Source organism: Mastigoproctus giganteus, chromosome 7 (assembly GCF_048544385.1).
Source record: "Mastigoproctus giganteus isolate SK-2022 chromosome 7, ASM4854438v1, whole genome shotgun sequence".
Lineage (NCBI taxonomy): Eukaryota > Metazoa > Arthropoda > Arachnida > Uropygi > Thelyphonidae > Mastigoproctus > Mastigoproctus giganteus.
In genome coordinates this window covers 33,843,458-33,866,892 of record NC_143581.1, presented here as the reverse complement: position 1 = coordinate 33,866,892, position 23,435 = coordinate 33,843,458, and the positions used below count along the sequence as shown (strand labels likewise).

The 23,435-nt window shown below is 35.7% G+C and overlaps 1 protein-coding gene across 5 annotated transcripts in view; it reads right to left on the bottom strand.

The window, feature by feature from the left end:
• Positions 1 to 23,435, bottom strand: part of LOC150082806 (casein kinase II subunit alpha) — a 193,364-nt gene that overhangs the window by 145,942 nt on the left and 23,987 nt on the right. For all 5 annotated transcript variants that reach the window (XR_016547143.1, XR_016547144.1, XM_090376828.1 and 2 more), the window contains exon 2: positions 6,040 to 6,103. The gene's annotated coding sequence lies outside the window, so the exon portion shown is untranslated. The remainder of the gene's footprint in view (positions 1 to 6,039; positions 6,104 to 23,435) is intronic.

Below are 23,435 nucleotides of genomic sequence, written 5' to 3'. Positions count from 1 at the left end.
GCTGTAGTTTTTCTTTAAGAGTCATCTATGGTGTATCTACACTGATATTATATAGATATAGAATTTTAAACTCCTAAAATGTTATGCCTTGTTGTATTTAATTTATTAAAATAAATACATTACATATGGAAATCAAGAATGGTACTGCACGGTCATGTTAGATAAACATAGCATGTGACCACACTTAAACAGAAGTTTGTTTTACCACAGAAAAAAAGTTTCTGTTATATTTGTATTTGTTACATATTTCCATGTAACCGCATCTCTCTTCTCCCATTGGCTGAATAAATATCATTAGGAGGAAAATTATTTTAATGTACAGAAAGATAACTAATGCATAAAAAATAAAATTTTTCAAAAACAACTCATGCGAGACTAGATATTTAGAGAACTATCTATAACTAAAGACAGCCTAAAAAGTGAATAAACCTGAACTAGGAACCAACACAATTCTAAGCCTTGTAGCACTGGCCCTAAAACAAGTCAGAAATAATAGTGAAAATAGTAGCAAAAACTGTGGCACAGCACCCAATAGGTTCTTGCATGTTATTACTCCACAAAAAACTTAAAGATCACTTCAAAAATCATATCAATTAAAAATGTGTCTATATTTGGGAAGGTAAAGAAAATTATAGTTATCTTTGACCAACTAACATGGGAATGCTATTTTCAAGAGGAACCTCCCAGGTCCAGCCTTACCTCCATAAGTTAGTGGGCCTCTCAAACATAATTTGGAATGGAAGCAGATTACTGCCACAACAAATATCCTGGCACTTTCAAAACTACTGGCAGAGAAATCAGATACGCTTAACATTAACTTAGTGGTTGATGTTAGGTATATTTAGTCTCACAGAGTAAGACTATCCAAGTTCATCAGAAGTTCCCACTACATGCAAGATTGCCTTTCAACACCTTAAAGCATATGTTCAATATTATTTTCTTCAAATCTATGGAAATTAACAGTGAAAATATATAAAGACAATTTCAACTAATATCTTTCTTCTGTACTCATCAATGATCATGACTTGACTACCTTATGGACCTATAATTTACACATTGAGTATTCTCAAATTTGCTTGATATAACCAGTCCCCCCACCCACATGTACCATGTTGCAGCAGGGACAAAATTTTAAACATACATATTACAGATTTGTAAATTTTAATTTTATTAAAACAAGGTTCACATTTCTTTAGCAGTCAAAATATGATGTACTGAAATCTAAATATATGATGCCAAAATTATTTTTGCTTTCATGTTACTTATTTAACACACATTAAATTTTTGGGTCAACGAAGGGGATTGATGTCAAAATATCAGGAATGATGCATTTCCAAAAGGACTCCACCACTTGGCAACACATGAAATGAGCTTGTATCCACATATCATTTAAAACTAAATCATCATCTCTCAAACATAAGAACAAATGTGCAAATTTTGAAAAGATCATACTTTGATTGCTTGCATGACTCTCCTGCAAGCAGTCCATTATCTAACACACTATTTGTGCCATCAAAACAATGAGAAAAGTCTGCATGAACAGATACCCTCTATAAAGACTCCATTTCTGAATTAACATTGTATTTTCAGAATTTTTAGAGGGGGGACACCTATTACAAAAAGGTACAAGGTGTTTTCAAAAATTTTTGGGATTGAATGATAATTTGGGAAATGATGAAACATACTGGCTATTCAAGTTGCCCCTTGGCACTATATGGACTAATTCCAACACTTTTGGATGCATTCTTGATAGGCTTCTTTTGGAATTGCTAATAGTTCCTGTGTTGCATTCCGAATAATTTCTTCAGCCTTTCAAATGGGCTTTATGCTTGGGAAACAAACAAACAAACAAAAAAAAAAAAACTTGCATTCAGAATTAACAGCTAATTCTGATGGTGACAGACTGTTTTCCCTGTGAGCTGAATCAAATAATTTTTTTTAACATTGTAACGTTCAGAAAGGTCATTGCTCAATGACAAACCTTTCAAAATGCAATTGTTTGAAAAGGGAAATGCTGCATGGTTTGCCAATATCAGCAGTTAAATGAAAATAACTGTTACACCGCATCAGAATTTGTTTTAAGATGTTTACTTAAAGGTGCTACTATATTTAATGTAAATTGGCTTGATTATGGTTCTACTGAATCTTCATCTTTAGGCCTCTATACAGATATGGGCTGTTGGCAGTAAAAACTGACCAGCATGTGATTAGTTCCAGTGCCAGCAGTCCATATCTTGCCAATACCTGCTGTGGTCAGTTCCAGTACTATCAGCATGATGCAACAGTGCCTTTATTTTCTAAATGCAAGTGACATAATACTCACTCTGGTATATTCGCGTTAAAGTTATAATCCATATATGGAAACATAAGTTAAATGAACTATGAACTAAACAAGTGGGCTACAGAGCTTGGCAATCAGGCACCTCAGAGGTGACCTGATTGAGGTTTATAAGGCTCTGAGAGAGATTAATAAAATAAATGAAGGTGGAATTCTCACTGTCCTAAAGAATTCCAGAACTATGGGTCATAAATTTAAATTACAGGGCTTGAGGTTTAGGTTAGATTGTAGTAAGTTTTCTTTTAGACAGCAAGGCATTGATTGTTGGAACAAGTTGCCCTCACAGGCAGTTGAGTCTGACAGTTTGAATAAATTCAGAGATCAACTGGATAGTTACCTGTGTGACAAGGGAAACATATACTGTATTTCCCCATGTATAAGATGCACCTTAATTTTGGGGCCCGAAATTAAAAAAAAAAAAAAAAAACGTATTACATAAAGTTATTCAACTCAAGTTTTATTCATCATAAAATTCATACAACTCATCACTGTCAAAACTCCCATCCATTAGCTTGTTCTCATCTGTGTCTGATGACAAATCACTGTCTTCATATATTGCTTCGTCCTCAGTTCCATCTATGGCATTTGAAATGCCACACTTCTTAAATGACTTGACAACGATCTCAATCTTGATATTATCCCAGGATCTTTTCACCCAGGTACAACCTTCTCCTATAGTTGGTTTCTTCACTCTTCCTGCTGGTGTCAAATTGTCCCCAGAAGACTTCATCCATTGGTTCCATTCGTCTATCATGGCAGCTTTGAAGGGTTTGTTAATGCTGGCATCAAGTGGTTGGGGCTGGGATGTCAAGCCTCCAGGTATGACAGCAAGTTTTGTTTTTTGCTCTGCAGCAATCTTCTTTGTATTTTTTGTTATGTTTGCCCTGAACTGATCAAGCACCAATAGGGCAGGTTTGCGTAAGAGCCCGCCTGGTCTCCTGCTCCAAACATTCTCAAACCAGATCTTCATCCCATCCTGATCCATCCAACCCTTGTCATGAACGTGGACAGTCACTCCTCGAGGAATGTCTTCTTTTGGAATTGTTTTGCATTTGAAAATCAGCATAGGAGGCAGCTTGGTTCCGTCGGCACAACAAGCTAGAACAACTATATAATGGCTCTTTTCATGTCCACTTGTCTTCACAGTTAGTTTTCACCCCTTCTTATCAACAGTTCTGTTACTTGGGATATAAAATTGAAGGGGGACTTTGTCCATATTTGCAATCTGTCCCAACTCAAACTGTCTTCCGACATTGAATGACAAAACGATGAAATTCAAGGAACTTCTGCTCATAGCTTTCAGGCATCTTTTGGGCCAAGTCTGGTGCGTGTACGCATGCTTAGTCCATTCTGTTTCATGAACCTGAAGTATCAATTGTGTCCTCCTTTGAAATCAGTGCGTTCTTTTTCATCAGCAATTCTTCTTGCCTCATGCTGAACCATCTTTGTGGGCACATGAATTCCAATTGTCCTTTGCTCCTCAATCCATATCTTCAATTCCCTCTCTAAATCAGGCCATTTTGCAGACATGCCTCTAATGGCCTTCTTCTGCCGTGGCGTTTTCAGTAGGGTTTCTTCTTCCCATAGCCAGTCTCAGATTGTTTTCTCAGTTGGAGGAGGACCAAACTTACATTCAGCAGCACGATTTCCATTCACTTTTGCAAACTGGATCACTTTTAACTTGAATTCAGCACTGTACGAAAATCTTTTCTGAGCCATTTCTGGGCAGAACGTGGCAAAACATAACCTAATATACCAGTAACAAGTGCGAAACAATGAGCGCAAAGACAACAAGCGCGAAATGCAAGTAAAAAAAATCTACAACCACTGTATAAGACGCACCCAGTTTTTAGACCCCAAATTTTTCGAAAAAAGTGCGTCTTATACATGGGGAAATACGGTAATCTGTATTTTCTTATCTATGTTAGTGTTTTTTTTTTTTTTTTTTGCCAGTGCAGCAAAAGCCTTGCAATATATGGCAAATACTATTACTATTTCAGGTCTTCTCCATAGAGGTAAATATACTGGTGAAAAGTGTAATCAACTATTAATCCTATATAAGCCGGTTACTGTTAGCTATTAGTCACTTTGGCTGGCTGTGGGTGGAAAACCACTAATGGTAGAAACATGAAATTTTGAACAAACAAAAACTGTCACATGCAGAAATGAAGAGTGCAAAAAATCATTATTTCAAAATCTGCCAGTGAGGATTGGGGGAGGAAGGAACTGACACTCTACACACTAGAATTCAAATTAACCCAATCATGTAAACATCGTTGATTTTTGAGAGGATTTAAAAACGAGAAAGGGAAATGAAAACAACAGGCATTGAAATGGTACTTCAAAAGGATCATGCTCTGTTGGTAAAGCTATTTTACCAGAACAGCAGCAACTCCATGGCTGTACATAGAGAATACTGGCATTTAAAAGTTTTAAGTTCAGGACTACTTCCCAAAGCAAAATGCTGAAAAAAATTCAAAGAAACAGGTGACTTAATGATAGTTCATGGCAGAAAATATCCCCCAATCACGACAGCTGCTGCAGTCAATGGTGCAGTATGAACTTAACATTTCACCATTAGTGCTAAGGCAGTATTGTGACAGTGTAACATTCGATGTTCAATCGTCCATGAAGTTCGTTCTTTGATCCATTATTCACTGGTACCATACAAGTTTAGGGTTACCAGATCTAGAATTCAAAGACTAGGGCAAAATAGGGAAAAAACTAGGACATTTTTAGTTTAAAAATGAGGAAATTTTAAAAATTATATTTATTACCTAAAAAATTACAACATATTTATTGTTACTGCCAATCATTTTCAGTAAGTTTGGATTACAAAGTAAGTAATTATAAAATCTTTTATAATCCATTTTCAAATTATAAGTAACCAAGAAAATACTATTCACAGCATTTGTTTCCATTTTATTTCTAATGTTGCTCCAATGATTGCTAATTAATGGAAATACATGCTCTATGTTCCCATTGTTGGCAAAAATAGAAAAGGTATATAGAGCAATTTTTAAAATCTCAGAACATACCTTGGAACCTTTGCATTAATTAAAATATTCAGCCCACTTTCTATGGGCTAATAAGTTTTCCCAATTATCTTTCTTTTTCTCAGAAACAAATTCCTTAAAATTCATAAATTGGTCAAATAAGCTACTATCATCAATTTTCAATTAGACAAATGATGATGATACAGTCCACTTGTGTAATTTTGGAATAATACAGTCCAATTAATGCAACCAGCACATTGTTTTTATTTATTCTGTTGTACTGGCCTGTATTGACCTTGTACTGAATTTTAATGAAAATTCATTTTATGATAAGATAATTTTTTAAACTACAAAAAACTAGGATGCAAGTGTAAAATCTGCAAGGATGTCTCAGGGTGCCAAAAAAACTAGGACATCTGGACCCCTATACAAGTTCCATCTGCTGCAACACTAACACGAACTGATCAATATAAAGAAAATAACTTTTTCCAATGGTTGCTGGCAAAGATGGAGGTCAATAATGTGGCTAGGGAATAATTGAACCAATGGGACATTTTCTAGTTAAGTGGCAGTGCACCTATAACTGCCATTCCAAATTTTCTTTTTACTATTAACAGTTTTTGCACTTACAGCCGAAGTGATGTACATAAGGAGAAGATTAAGAGTTCATCTGAACAGACTATCTTATAAAAGAAATATACTTACAACATGCCTTCCTTAGTAATGTCATCAAAATGCTGGACTTGAAACAACTTTTAAATATTTGTATCTAAATAAAATAAAAGTTTACATTAACAAAATATCAGTACCAACTACAGTCAAATCTCATTAATACTCAGTTCAAGGGTCCTACATTGTCACATTTTGTAATTACGAGGTTTGCAGTAACAAAGTATCCCAAAAGTTCAAAATTTTAGTTTTTTTTTTTTTTTTTTTTTTTTTTGGCGCACACTATATATCTAATAATAATAATATCAAAAACAAATAAAATAATAAAAATAAAAACCTTGTCTTGCAATACGGTAATAGGAATAACACATTTTTTAAAGATTATTTTATTTGTAACATAAACTAAGAGAAAAGCAATTAATGGAAATGAAAATATTGTACAGTATATATTTTGATATATATACACAAATATTTTAGTATCACAGTAAAAAGGATTAATCTTAATATAAAAGGAGACATACAAACCATTAACATTTTGATAAATTAATCTAATTTAAGGAAAGAATCCAACGTTCTGTGCACAGTTTTTGTCCTATATGCATTTTTAACTACAGCAGACATTATCAAATGCAATAGTTATTTCTTTACCAATGTTACTGCAGGCCAACGCATTATTATGCTCAATACATTTTGGGCATCTTTTTTAGATGGCAGTGTGTGCTTATTCACTTTTGCTGTCACTGGTAACATGTTCTGCTTGGTGCTCAGCAGCTCTTCTGGTGTTGCATTGCTGTGGTAGTAACCACATCACATACCTTCACAAACTCTTCAAATTCGAAGAGACAACAAAATCCACATGCTCCTTCAAATTTCCCCATTCCTCAATGTTGCTATCACATTAGTCTGCTGGACCATGTTTTTTGATTATATTCTCTCCAAAGCCTTTCTGAAGCAGTTGATTATTACACTTGATGCAATACTATCCCTAGCAATAACAATATTACGGACGGCATCCAAAACATTCCAATTTGGCTGCAAATTGTTCCCTCCGTCCATCTATGTTGAAGATCAAGTACCCTATCAGGCAGGCTCTATATGCTCTCTTGTGGTTATAAATAATGCCTTGATCCAGTGGCTGCATAAAACTGGTGGTAATGGGAGGTAAAAACAACAGCCATATATTGTCAACTTAAGTGTCTCGGCAGAATGTGCTGTACAACAATCTAGAATCATTAAAATGTTCCATTTTTCTGAAGCCATTCTTTTTGGCATGTTTGATAACCAAGACTGAAAAATTTTTAAGCAGAGCGCTTCTGTTGGCCACATAATCACAAGGAAGTTGGTTAGCTTCCTTAAAACATCTTGGCTTGGAAAACTTATCAATCACAAGTGGACATAGTTTTGTATTGCTATCTAAATTGCAGCATAACAGAACAGCGAGTCTTTGTTTACTTAATTTTTCACCGTGACAAGGCTCCTCAAATAGCAAACGTTTTGTTTGGCAGCAAATTATAAAAGAAACCTGTCCCGTCAAGGTTAAAAATGTCCTTTGCCTCATATTTTCCAAGAATGGACTGTACAGAACACAACCAGTTTTTCTCAGACCCGATATTGGCAAATTAGATGCATGCATTTGTTGGTTTCACTCAAAAGTTGTTTCAAGCTCTCGTGTTTTGGGCCAGGAATTCGTTTCCTGTTTTTTATTGCTGCTCCAGTATCGCGCACTTAAGTTTTTTTCAGTATTGTAGATAAAGGGATGTTGTATTCCTTTGCAATGTCGTTTTACTTCATTCCATCCTATCAGCCTCTTGTATAATTTTCAGTTTAATTTCCAGGCTTAATTCTGTCCATTTACATTTTGTCACCACTGCTAGATGAGATTTAATATAAACAAACTTTAAATTAATTTAAAGACACAAGTTCCGAAAAAGACATCAGCTCAGGTAAGATGGCACAAAAATAGATTATGCAAAAAGACTCTTTGAACTGGCGTAATAATTGCAACTGACCTTAATCGCATGGAGAGCAAAGGAGTGTATATACACAGCTTAGAAAAACTGTTTTTATTCTTTTGTTAATTTCACATCTCATCTTTCACAATGTTTTTTCAGAGTGCACTTAAGTTGTTGCTACCATAAACTGGTTTTGTTTACACAAAAGTAAATTCTAACAAATCAGTGCCATCCTTCAGAAAGCAGGTGGCCAGAAGCAATAATAGGGGAATAATCAGACAACTGAGCCAAGATTTGTATTAAACATACAAAATAACAGTATTTATTTCTCGTGAGGTGAAAACCAGCTTTGTTGTTGTTTTTTTGGTTTTTAGGAGCATTAGCAACTAAGGCCATATTGCTCCGGGATATGTGGTGGTCATTCCCTGACCTTTCCGCATCCTCCGTATTTGGTGGTGATGGGCTCGAACCCCGGTCTAATCAAGAAGCGTGTGTTACGCACTGCTGCTCCTTCTCACCTGGCTAACCAGCTTTGTAATACATATTAACTGAATTTTGTAATAAATAAATATATGTACATAGAAAAGCCTATCCTTACGCAGGGGAATGGTATGTGCTTCATATAAACTAGTACTTTGTATAAAAAAGTTTGTATTAATGAGATTTTACTATATCAACACAAAATTACTAATACTAATTACAAATACTATATAAGTATCTACAGTATTTCAATATGTAGTACAAATAAAAGATGCTTAAAAGATGTAATAAAAATAAAAGTTGAAAACTTATATCAGTAATCATAGTCTTTTTCAGGAAAGAATATAACTACTTTAAGTATGGTATATGCAGTGGCTATCATCATGTGTCTTAACCATGTGACACTAATTAACATCATAAACAATTCATCTTAAATTTAAATATCCAATGTGTTTAACTTATTTAGATCACAAATGTAATATACACTAGTGATATTCAACCCTTTTTTTATTGACATGCCCCTTACAATTTTCTCAAAGAAATTCTCCCTAAATACATTTAAGAAAATGGCCAGTTATAATATCAATGACTGGAAAATTAATCCAAACATATGATTAACACAAACTAAGCATACTGATGTAAAATGTATAGTTTTTCAGTAATGCTAATTTTAACCTCACAACTTAACAGCTGAATACCACTAGCGTTGTTTCTTATCCTTCAAAAAGAAAACACCACCAGACAGTTGCAAACTCCTGCCAGCCATAACTTACTTTAGGTATGCTGTCCTCCAGGTCCAATTTCATGTGAAAAGCTTGGGGGGGGGGGATTTAACACTATGCCTCAAGAGCCAAAGTGTTTAGAACACAGGAAAATAATGAACAAACTACCAAACAGTGCTACAAAAATTGCTAGAACTACAGAAATAACCAACTGGAAAAAGCACACCACCATAAGAAACTATAGGATACTTTAGGGATACCTAAACTATCCTGTAGAGATACACAAAAAGACAAGTGCTCACATGTTCATACTAATCTACAATTATCAGTTTCATGACTTTGAAGTATTGGTTAATTCTTTTGCGAGTATACATACTCGCAAAAGAGTTAACTCAGTGATCACTAAATTATGACCACCTACCAAATACAGTGCTGGTTCACCATTCACATGAATAACAGCCACTAGATGTCTCGACTCCACTAGATATCTGAAGATGTCCATATTGATCTGCAGCCACGCTGCCTGCAAGACTTTCCAGTGTCAGAATAGATGACAGTTGCATTTCCATATGCCTCACTTCCCATTCCAAAACATCCAACAGGTATTCAATTGGATTGAGGTCCAGCAAATTTGGAGGCCAATCAAGATGTTTGATATCTTCAATGTGTTCTTCAAACCACTCATGCACAGTGCAGGCCCAATGACAACACTGCCTTATCATCTTGGAAGATCCTTTAAAATAACTTGTACTGAATTTTTTGCCAAAACTTTTCAAACAAGACTTACAAAGTACTAATAAGGGAAGACAGCCAGGACCTAGAAATACTTTTACTATAATGAAATTTTCATTAAAATGGTGTTCACTGTAATGGAACTTTACTGTACACAAGGTTATATAAATTTACAACCAAGTTCACAGAACCTATTAACAGTTAAACCTGTTTCTCTAAAATGCTATAAAGTAATTTTTTTTTTTACTGCAATTTTAATTGTCGCCTATGTTGTTTGCCTTTGATGAAGTATTTTCAGTAATACAGCAGGTACATCAAAAGTAGTTTCCAAACAATCATACCTTATAACTTTTAATTATGCTTACGTAGAAGAAACATGGTACTGGAAGAAAGTCAATACAAACCGAAAGTTGCAGCGGTGGTAACAATTTCAATGACTTCCAGCAGTAATGCAGCACACATCTCAACAATAATCAACCTCGTGTCAGATATGAGATGATGTATGCGATGTGACATGACGGATCAATGCAGTGATCCTTCTCAAGAGTCATATCAGTTGGCAAGTAGGCATTTGTATGTTTGGTCCTTAAAAATTCCAATGATGTGAGGTCTAGTGAGTAAGCTGGCCACAGGAATACTGGAGATCCAAACAACTTTTAGCATCTGTATGGAAGTTAGAAGGCATGAGATCTTGTTTAAAAAGCTGCCAGGATCGTCCTGACCAATCGGGATCAGGATCAGATAATTCACCTGTGGATCCTGATATATGGGACCGGTCAAACACTTTTCTGCAACTTGCAGGGCAAAACATGTTAACTTTGGTAGTCTCAGATGGGTTATTCACTTCACACACTCATCACACTGTATGATGGAATGCATCATCATCACTAAACAGAAATAATTTAAGCAGCTCTTCTGCCATCTTAGTAAGCAATATCTGACATCTAATGAACATTATGACATCAGCCATAATGGTTGTATGGTTTTACCTCCAACTGCTCATGCAACACACTCCACATTGTTTTTTGTTGTACCAAGTTCAATGCTGGCCCAATATGCTGATTTTTGTGGATGGTGGATGAAACTCCTTATTTCCTCAATAGTTTTTTTTATTTTTTAAGGTAGGCCTGCAGGCCTTCTTACTGTGACACACAAAATATCAGGCAACTGCAAGTCTCATGCCAATCATACTTTGTTTGTATGTATATATATATATATATATATATATATATATATATATATATATATATGTGTGTGTCAATTTGCATAACAATAATTACATGTGACTTATTTGTATATTTTCTTTTTTTATTTGAAAACCGACAATGGCACTGTTTTCTTTTATGTACATTAATATCAAAAATTTAACAATTTTTAATGTTGCTATTTTTCTTTTTCCTCTTGTTAAAGGATGACAAACTACACATTAACATTAATAGTAAGGGCATTAGATGCATTTCTGCAGTTGCAGAATAGCATTATTCAAGACTGAACAGCTCACTTCTCTAATTTTTTGGACCACATAAACAAAAGTAGAGGCCTATCCACCTTCAAACTTCTATGATGAGTCATTCATAAATATAACAAAAGGGCAAGATCCTTGAACTCTACAACATGGCATGCGAGACTTGTGAGAAGTAGTAACCCCCCTGTCAAATTACAAAATTAGCAAAACTAAAAGTTAGTTAATGTCAGCAGTGTATTACATTTCAAGTGCATCAGCACACAGTAATAAATCGTGGCTTATAACAAAAAGCAACAACTTTTATGCACAACCCAAACATTTTGTTTCTATTTATCTGACACAATGCTCGTTCATTCCCCCAATTGGCATATGGCAACACACAGTATCCAGTGCTTCAGCTATAACATACAGTACATGAATAGCCTATATGTATAGAAAAAAAATTAATAATAAAAAAAGAATAATACTTGCCAGATTTCTACTGGCCTGATTTTAATGAAATTTAGAAAGGCTTTACAAATTATTTACAATTAGTAAATCAATCTGATGAATTTGAAGTACTGATTCTGGCATCCCCACCCTGGTAATAAGAGCAATGTTGAAGTATTGTCTGTGAAGAGGCATATCCCCTGAGATTTTGGGCATCCAGTCGTGTCCAGTGGAGCACACTGATTTTTCATCAGATGGCTGCTGAGAGGCGGAGAATAGATGGACTTGTGAACATTTGGCAAGATAGATGGAATTTTCTGACAAAGGCAGGGAGACATATGTGTTTCTGCCCTCCATCTCAGCAGTATTGCAGCCTTGGCTATAATGGCTTGAGGTTCAGGCTGAACCGGTTTGGCTTAGTCCCCTCTGACTTGTGTGAGTGTGGGGAAACAAGAGATGGACCTTCATGTTGCCCTCTATTGTCCAAATTATGAGGACATAGATCCAAGTTATTAAGAAGTACTTTTATTTTTAATGAGGATTCTCTTCCATAGTTGTTTTTGGATAAAATTTTATATAAATTATTTTCTGAGTTTATAAATAATGTTTTTAAAAGAAGAGATAGAATTTTATCTATGAACAGTATACCTCTGCGAGGTCTGGAATTGAATGCCTTGGACAGTGCAACAAGCTGTTCATTGCCTTCAGGCTAAACTACTGTAGCTCTTCTCTGCAGTTCATGATACTCATTTCTTTGGTTTTATAGTGAATTTCATTCAAAATTTTACTTTTAAATTGAATTGTAATATATTTCATTCAACTGATTGTGAACATAAATGTAAGTAATGTATATAGTTTTTACAATATAAATATATTATTTTATATATATATATATATTAGTTGACCCATTAATTTCGGGGTGAAATAAAAATTAAATGTGAATGTAATTAGTGCATATGGACTTCGGTCCAGGAGGTGCATTTTAGTGAAGTGCCTAACATGAACATCCCATCCCTGCCACCTATTTACAATACTGTACAGTTTTCAGACTTATCTGCATACTCCCAAGACAAGTCACACTCTACATACACATAGCCATGGAATATAATTCTGAATCATAGAATACTCACAGAACCTGTCCATCCAGCTGCTGTTCAGATAGGTGGTAGATGGCTTTCATCAACCGGTGAAATACCACCACTTTGCTTATTGGAGGCTTGAAGTGGTGAACCCCATGTTTAGTCTCTAGAGCAAAGTTTCCGGCATCCCCCTCCCCCCATACTTCTCCTTCAACCCTAACCCAAACACGGTACTAAGTACTATAGGTTCTAATACCTCTCGTGTTTGGGGTTCACATAAAAAAAAAAAAAAAAAGATGTAAGTCAAAGATTGGCAATTCCAATGCACCAAGGAACACTGAGATAGTTCAGTAATTCATATTTAGTTCAGTAATTCATCCCTTAGAGCAGGAGTGGCTAACTTAATCTGTGATGCGATCTACTTTTTTCCTTCAAAATGTGCCACGATCTACCATCTTAAAAATTTCATTGCACAAGGTGCACAAATCGAGTAATGACTGTATATTTAAAATTCGCCACGATCGACTGAAATTAAATCCACGATCGACTCGTTGGCCACCCCTGGTTTAGAGTATTCTGATCATGAGAGAAGACACATGTGATGCTCCAGTAGGACTGAGAAGATAGAAGCCCACTGCACCACAAGGATGACCACTGAGTAGTACGGAAGTACAGTGGACCCCCGCTTTACGATATTAATCTGTTCCACAAACACCAAGTGTATCATGAAAATATAATGTGAACCCAATAACACTGTGTCTGGTAATTTGTTCCAAGACCTTGGAAGTTGAAATTTTCACTACATAACTAAGCTATTTATCTCTCTAAAAGGTGATTCTGATAATGGAAATTGTACATATTGATTTAAAAAAAATTATTAAAACTAATATATATATATATATGTAACTAATATAAGTTGAAATTTTTGGTATATAACTAAGCTATTTATTCCTCTAAAAGGTGATTTTATAATGGAAATTATAATATTGATTAAAAAAATTAATAAAACTAATATATTGATTAAAGAACACAAAAAATCACTTTAGCTAAAGGATGCAAAAATAAAACATGCAACCAACATTTTTACAAATGCTGCTATTGTCACAGACAATCGTAAACCCATTCCGTCATAAAGTGAAATAAGTAGGCACTGGTTAACGTGATCACTGGTTACTGGAATCGGTCACTTTAATTTCAAAAAACCAATTCAACTCATTAAAATGCACTACACTTTCATCATTATCATATGTTCAGTTATAAGAATCAATTTTGAATGCCTTTGTGATATTTTTCTAAAGCACATTTCTGGAAGTCACTACCAAAAAACAATTTGCAGTTTCCGATTTGTTGGGCTTTTCTGTTAGTGCAATCTATTTCTTACAGCATCTAATCTTGATCTTACTGCATGTTCGATAATACCAATAACTGGAATTCTGTGGGTTTTCATGTTATCATGGTAAAATGATTTCCCCCTTCCTCTTCAATCATATAAAAAACAAATTATCAGAATCTTCTCTTCATTCCTACTTTTTAAGCTTCGTAAATTTGTTACTCCATATCTCACTTGCATGTATCATGTTAGCTGCAATTTGTACGTGCTGTGTTGTTATTGATTGCTTATCTTCTTTACTGTTTTAAATTTTACAACAAAAAAAAAGTCAGTAAACAGAAATATCAATTAGCATGTACATATTACAGTATTAATTAAGCTATGTATGTAGGCATAAATTTATTTTATTTTACTAAACTGTGGAAAATATTCTGATTTTCATGCATCATTTAATTTTGTTAATTGGTAAGGTAATAAAGTGTAAATTTTTGCTTTATATTTTTACTTTTATAGCCTGTGGATAATATTCCTCCTATTTTCGCTTATTAGAATAGCCGTTTAATACAATTAAAATTCAATTGGCAAATGTGATCACAATGACTGGTGCTTACTACACATCGTATAGTGAACGATATTTTATTATGGAGAGTCCATTGTAAAGTTATGTGATAGTATAGTGAACCAATCGTAAAATGATTTGATACATGATTCACAGTTGCTGCCAATGTGGATCATGTAGAGAAATTCAAGTCATTTACAACACTAGATACATAGCTGTGATGGCTATTCTACTTTAAGTAGCTTTAACTTAGATCAGTCAGGCAGAGAGCTCCTATATATGTCACAAAACTGGTCGATGTTGACAAGGGCATAAGTGTGGGCTAAATATCAACATCAGACGAAGTCAGATATTTAGTTCACATGCCTCTGGACAGCCAAACATGTAATACAACCAGATTTGCTACCTTTGAGAGTGTGGCATAATACCCTCAAGAGTGCTGCTCCAACTCCACACACTATTAAAAACTTGGACAGATAATGTCTGAAAGGCCTCCTCGAATCTGGACATGTTCCTCACATTTGGGTTCCAAGGCTGGCAAAGTTGAAACTGTCTCACAAAGTCCTTTCTGAAGTCCTCATATTCTTGACACACATATACTATATGTTCCCAAGTTTCCATACTCCTACAAATGCAGTGCATATGTTTACAGATTCCTAAGGCATGCAGTTTAGCATAAAAGGGCCCATGGCCTATTATGAAAAATGTAGTCTACAAGGTTGGATTAAACCAATGCAGCATCTCATCTTCTTTTGCCACACGTAGGAAAACCTTTCTGGTGATATTCCTGTCGCTATTGTTCCATCGACATTGCCAATTATCGTAGAATTCCATAGACATCTCTTCTCTTATTTAGAGGGGGTACAACAGGAAGCAATACTCTTGTTGTGATTATCAGCAGGGATTCTTCATGCATTAAGAATCAGCAGTTAAAAGACCCACTGGGTGGTAGCGATCATAGTGCACTGATGTGGGATTTACTTAAGATATAACTACTGTCAAAGGTAAAGGGAAAGACTTTTGCAAGAACGATTACAATGGACTCAGATGGTTTAAATTCTATGCAGTGAGACAATCTGATGATGTTACCAACAGCAAATTATAAATCAGGAGCATTCAGGGAAGTAATCGTCGAGGCTACTAAGCTTTTCACACCAACTAAGAAATACTGTTCGAGGTTTACACTAAATGGATGTTAGATAAACTAATGAGACTTGCAGCAGAGAAGAAAATGCATACGATGCATATAAATTAAAAGGTAATATTGAAACTTATGGTAGATATAAACTAGAGTGCAATCAAATCACAAAATGTTATGCAAGCTCTCAAGTACTCTAGGCATTAGCATTAGTAGAGGCATTTGATGCAGGAAAGCAAGCTTATGCAGCATCAGCCAAAAAATAAAATAAATAAATAAAAAATAACCACTTCCACTTCACCCCTCTGTTTGTTCGAAATACCTGTCCAGCTGAGCCTTAAACTTATTTAGGCTATCAACTTCCACGAAAAGGGATGGAAGTCTGTTCCACCAACCAACCACCCGCTGGCTAAAGGCAAATTTCCGCACGTCTATCCTACATCTGTCTTTCCTCAATTTGAATTTATGCCCTCTCAGGTGATTATTCTGAGCAAAAGGCAGAATCCCATTGGCATTGAGCATGCTCAAACCATTCAAGGCTTTATACACCTCTATCAGATCACCTCGCTGGTGCCTAGTCTCCAGACACTGTAATTTGCAAAACTTTAGCTTTTCTTCGTAAGAGCAACCCTTTGTTCCATTCACTAATTTTGTTGCCCTTCTCTGTACTCGTTCCAGCAGCTCTACATCCTTCTTGAAATGAGGCCTCCAGGCCTGTATACAGTACTCTAGGTGTGGCCTGACCATTGCCTTATACAAGGGAATAATCACCTCCTTATCGCTGCTAGAAAAATTCCTATATATCATTGACAATACACCATGAGCTACTCTTGCAGCCCATCTGTACTGCTCAGAGAACTTCATATCTGCCTGCACAACCACCCCCAGGTCCCTTTCATTATCTACCACTGTCAGTTTAGTACCACAGAGTTGATACGTTGCTCTGGGGTTGCTGTTTCCCATATGTAGTACTTTACATTTATCAATGTTAAACTTCATTTGCCACCTCTCAGCCCATCTGCTCAACCTTTCCAGATCCTGTTGCAGCAGCATAGTGTCAGTAGTGTCCTTGACAACCCTGCCAACCTTCGTATCGTCTGTAAACTTGGACATTAAGCTTGATATACCATCATCAATATCATTTATAAATACAGAAAACAATAATGGACCCAACACTGAGCCCTGAGGGACTCCACTAATAACATTAGTCCACGACGAGCAGTGTCCATTGATTACCACTCTCTGTCTTCTCCCCCTCAGCCACCCCTTTACCCACAGCAGCAATTTGCCTCCAATGTTACACTGCTCCAATTTGTGCAGCAGTCTTCCATGTGCAACAGTATCAAAAGCCTTTCTAAGATCCAAGTATATAATATCAGAGTTATTCCCTGCATCCAGTTCTTTTGTGACTGCATCATAGTATCAATCAAATTGGTCAGGCAAGACTTCCCCTTAACAAAACCATGCTGTGTCCGAGCTATAACTGAAGTCTTGTTTAGATGATCCTGCAGTGCTTCTCTAACCAGTGCCTCCATTAATTTTTCTGGAACAGAAGTTAAACTCACAGGTCTATAATTACTTGTGTCAGCCTTTGATCCTCCTTTCTGAATTGGGGTCACATTTGAACATCTCCAGTCCATGGGTACCTCCCCTGAGTCCAAGGAAGCTCTCATAATTATGGCTAAGGGTTTGCTTACTTCCTTTGCTGCCTCCTTTAATATAACTGGATAGATCCCATCCACCCCAGGTGCCTTTCTTGTGTTTATCTTCAACAATTTCTCCTCCACTTTCTTCTCAGTTATTACAAGATTCTCTAGCTTACTGCCAGAGTTGAATACACCTCTGGCATTCCCCTCGCTGAATAACTCCTCATGTGTGAATGTCGATGCAAAATATTCATTTCGTTTGTTAGCTACCTGAGCAGGATCATCAACAGTTGACCTATCGATATCAAGTGGACCAATCTGATTCATCCCCTTCCTTCTAGAGTTTACATAAGTAAAGAACTCTTTGCTGTTTTTCTTTGCATCCCTTGCCAAAGATTTCTCGTCATCTGCCTTCTCTTGCCTAACCTCCTTTGTAACTTGGTTACAGATCAACTTGTATCTATCATAGGTTTCTGTGTCACGTGTTAATTTGTATGTATCCCATGCAATTTTCTTCTCTGCCATATGTCTCATTAGTTCATCTGACATCCATTTAGGCCTAAACCTTGAACAATATTTCTTAGTTGGTATGTAAAGCCTAGTAGCTTACAAGATAAGTTCTTTGAATGCTTCCCATTTTGAATTTGCTGTTGGTAACATCATCAGTTGGTCCCACTGTACAGAATTTAAATACTGTCTCAGTCCATCGTAGTAGCCTTTACGAAAGCAATAACCCTTCCCTTTACCCCTAATGGTTGTTACCTCTTTGAGTAAATCCCACTTCATCACACTGTGATCACTGCCACCTAGTGGTTCATTTATCTGCAGATTCTTAATGCATGAAGAATCACAACTGATAATCAAATCAAGAGTATTACTCCCTCTAGTTGCCTCCCGAACATGCTGATATAGAAAACAATCATCCAATAAATCCACAAAAGCCTTGCTAGTGTGTGAGTGACCAGCCCCCAAATTCCAGTCAATATCTGGGAAATTAAAATCCCCCATTATAAGACTCTCTGATTTACTGGCCCACTCTATTTCCCTGTACAGTTTCTTATTATACTCATCAGAGTCATTAGGCCTATGGCACACTCCTACTCTCAATTTTGATCTCCCAATGCTTATGTTACACCAAACTGACTCGACACTGCATTGTCCAGCGATGTCGACTGGCTTCACTTCCTTGGATTTTATGTATTTCTTAACTAATAGCATAACCCCTCCTCCCTTCCTATCCTGTCTATCCTTTCTGTAGACATTGTACTCCCCAAATTCCAGTTCTGCATTCCTTATATCTGTGTGACACCACGTCTCTGAAATCCCAACAATATCTGCCTTTGATGTTTTGAGCAATACCTCAAATTCATCAAATTTATTTACTAAACTCCTAGCATTGGTGTACACGCAAGTATACATGCACCTGTTCTTTTTCTTAGCTACCCTAACACAACCCATGTGTTTACTTGTACCAGCAGTGTCTGATATACCCTGCATCTTGTTTTCCAGGTTACTGCTCATTCCAATAAAGCAGTGCAAGAATCACTTTCACCTCTGCCAGTGGCTACTGTTAATCTATTAGTCCTTGTATCCCCCCAATCTAGCAGTTTCCCGACCCACCTAACCCTGCCTCGATAGCATCAGCAAACATTCTTGCACCCTTTCTATTTAAGTGTATCCCATCCCTGCAGAAGCAGTCTCTCCTGTTAACAAGTACAGACCAGGCTGAAAAAAATTCTACCCCTTGAGTCTTGCACAATCTTTCCAGGGCCGAATTGATCTCTTATCATATATTCCCTCCTATCGTGTCTGGGCAGAATTGCAGACACTTTCAAATTGAACCCTAGCTAAGGCAGATTACAAGAAGTTTCAGGAAAAAATGCAAAGAAAAGCAGCAAGGACATCTTTACTTAAACAGAAGAAAGAAAGGATTGAATCACATTGATATCTATGGTTTAGCTGTTGCTGATTCTGCTTATGTTGCTGACAAATTGAATAGGAATTTTGCATCTACATTCACACGAGGAATATTTTACGTAAGAGAGATGTCAGTTTATCAAACTAAAAGGGAGCTAAGTGATTGTGTGATAACTTAGAGGAAAGTGGAGGAGAAACTGTTGAAGCCGAACAGGAAAAAAGGCATCTGGGGTGGATGGGATCTATCAAACCTCCTTTTATATTTATTATATTAAAGGATGTAAGCAAACCTTCAGCCATAATTATGAGAGCATATTTGGATTTGGGAGAGGTACCTATAGTGGAAATGTGCAAATGTATCCCAATGCATAAAGGGGGTTAAAAGGTGACATGAGTAATTACAGTCCTGTTAGCTTAACTTCTGTTCCAGGAAAAATAATGGAGTCACTGATAAAAGAAGTAATGCAGGATCATCTAGAGGAGAATGCAGTTATACTGAAGTCAGAGCATGGATTTGTAAAGAGGCAATTTTCTCTGGCCAACCTGACTGGATACCATGATACAGTAACAAAGGAAATGGATGCATTCATAAATAGTTTTGGTACCATATACTTCGATTTCAGGATGGCTTTTGATACTATTGTACAAATTACAGCAGTGTGGCATAAGGGCAAGTTACTATGGATAAGGTGACAGCTGAGTGGAAGAAGACAGTGGTTATTAATGGACACTGCTCTTTGTGGACTAACATTATTAGTAGTCTGTCAGGGTTCGGTGATGAGTCCAGTGATGAGTTCGGTGATGAGCCCATATATATATATATATATATATATATATATATATATATATATATATATATATATATATATATATATATATATATAGACAGATAGTTCTCGACTTTATGAGTTAATTCGTTCCTAGCGTTCCTAAAGTGAAAACTCGTAAAGTGGGAATTAAATCCCATACACAATGTTAAAAATAGGTGTTATGTTCTCAACAATGAAATTAGTTATCTAATTAGTTTGTTTAAACAATGATTGATTTATCCAAAGAAATTAACGCAGCCTGTAAAATCAAGCAATTATAATAATAAAGAAATTATTTAAGACTTACAAATTTTAAAGAATATTTATTCTTCATCGACTAAATGCACACTCGTTGATCACTTATTACTGGCTCGGCACTCGTTGATTTGTTGCACAAGGAGTCATCTTCTTCAGAAATGCTTCAAGCGGCATTTGTTTCCAAGATAATCTTCTCTTTTCTTTATAAATTTCAATAGCATGCATAGGCATTTTTTAACAGAACACACAAATTGCAACTAACACGATTTGCACAGAGTAACAAGTTTCCAAAGCTTAAAAAAAAAAAAACCAATGAAGAAAGATTCTGAAAATTTGTTTTATACGATTGAAGATTTCAGTAAAGGGGAAACACATTTCACCATAAAATGCAAAAAAACAAACAATTCCCGCTATCAATATCAGTATTCGCAAATGCAATAACATTCGACTTTATACCCGCTTATAACTGCTTGCACTAACATAAAAGCCCAATAAACCGGAAAGTGCAAATTGTTTTTGTTTTATGGTCATGACCTCCAGAAATGTTCTTTAGAAAAATGTCACAAAGGTGTTCAAAATTGGTTCTTATAACACAACATATGATAACAATGAAAGTGTAGTGCATTTTAGTGATTTGAATTGGTAACTAATACAATTTGCACTATAAAAACGCTACATTTTAGAGAGTTATATAGCGAAAATTAACTTCCAAGGTCGTGGAACAAATTACCAAAAAACTGTCTTTTTGGGTTCACATTACGATGGTCTCTGGAACAGATTAATATCATAAAGCTGGGTACACTGTATTGTATAGCTACGTGCATGGTTTGAAATGTGGTATTTATAAATGTTTAACATTCATTTTTTGCACAATTAATGTTCATATTTTCAATTTTGTTTATACTTTGGGAAAAAAAAACACCGTAAAGCGAGAACTGCCTGTATATATATATATATATATATATATAAAGAAAAATCTATGCTAAACTACCTTGAACTAATTTATTCTAACTAAATTTTTAGAGCTTATATCAATAATTTTTTTTACCACTGATTTTAATAATATTAATACTAAATTTTATAGTCTTAATTTTGAATGCCGATTTTAAAAATCTTAATACTGTATTATTAATTTGATTGTCTTACATTTGTTATATTGCAATTAGATTTTTAAATTTTATTTTATTAAAAAACTAACATGTCAGCATTTGTTTAAAAAAAATTAGAAACAGCTATCACATATAATGGATATCAGCTAATGAATGGCATCTCCGTGAAAATAAATCAACTATAAGATAGCCACTAACTAAAGCCTATATCAAAATAAATTCTGGCGAAAGTAAAATTTCCGCTCAGATTACCTTTGTGACTTATTACAGACCAGCCTATATCTGCCATAGGCTTCTGTGTCGCCTGATAATTTATATGCATCCAGTGCATTTTTCTTCTCTGCCACGAGTCTCATTAGTTCATTTGACAACCATTTAGGCCTAAACCTTGAACAATATTTCTTAATAGGTATGAAATGTCTAGTAGCTTTCACGATTAATTCCTTGAATGCTTCCCACTAAGAATTTGCTGTTGGTAACATCATCAGTTGGTCCCATTGTACAGAATTTAAAAAAACTGTCTGAGACCACTTTAGTCACCTTTACGGAAGCAAAAACCATTTCCTTTACCCTTGATAGTAATTTTATCTTTAAGTAAATCCCACATCAGTACACTGTGATCACTGCCACTTAGTGGTTCCTTTACTACAAATTCTTAATACACGAATGATCACTGCTGATAATCAGATCAAGAGTATTACCCTCTCTGGTTGCCTCTCAAACATGCTGCTGCTGCAGAAAACAATCATCCAATAAATCCACAAAAAGTCTTGCTAGTGTGCGAGTGACCAACCGACAATTTGCAGTCAATCTGGGAAATATCTGGGAAATTAAAATTCACCATAATAAGACATTCTGATTTACTAGCCTACTACTTCTCTGTACAATTGTTCGTTGTACTCATTCAAGTCATTAGGCCTATAACACACTCCTATTTTTGCTTTCCAAGTGCTCATGTCACACCAAACTAACTCAACATTACACTGTTCATCTATGTCAACTGGATGCACTTCCTTTGATTTTATGTTTTTCTTAATTAACAGTATAACCCCTCCTCCTCCCTACCTATACTGTACACATTGTACTCCCCAAATTCCAATTCTGCATTCCTAATATCTGTATGACACCATGTCTCTGATAACCCAACAATATCCACCTTTGATGTCTTGACCAACACTTAAAATTCATCAAATTTATTTACTATACTTCTAGCATTGGTATACATGCACCTATTCTTATTCTTAGTTACCCTAACACATCCCATATATTTATTTGTTTCATGACTACCATCAGTCCCTGAAACCCCGAGCACCCCTCTTATTCTAATAGAAGTAGTGCAAGAATCACCTTCACCTCCGCTGTGGCTACTTTTAATTTTTTAGTCTGTGAATCCCCCCCAAACTAGCAGTTTTCCGACCCACCTAACACTGCCTCGATAGCATCAGCAAATATTCTTGCACCCTTTGTATTTAAGTGTATCCCATCCCTGTAGAAGCAGTCTCTCCTGTTAACAAGCACAGACCACGCTAAAAAAAAAATTCTATTCCATGAGCCTTGCACAATCCCTCCCAGGAACGAATTGATTGACAAGGCTCTCATGTACTCCCTCCTATCGTGTCAGAGCAGAATTGCAGACACTTTTGAATTTAACCCTAACTCATGATTTTTTTCAGCACTGACCTCTACTTGTTAAGTAGATCTGCAGATATCCTACTCTTAATGTCATTGGTGCCAATATGTACAATATCACTCTTTGTGCCCTTAAAAGATATCTGCTTCACAACATCAACTTTTGCCCCTGGCAGAC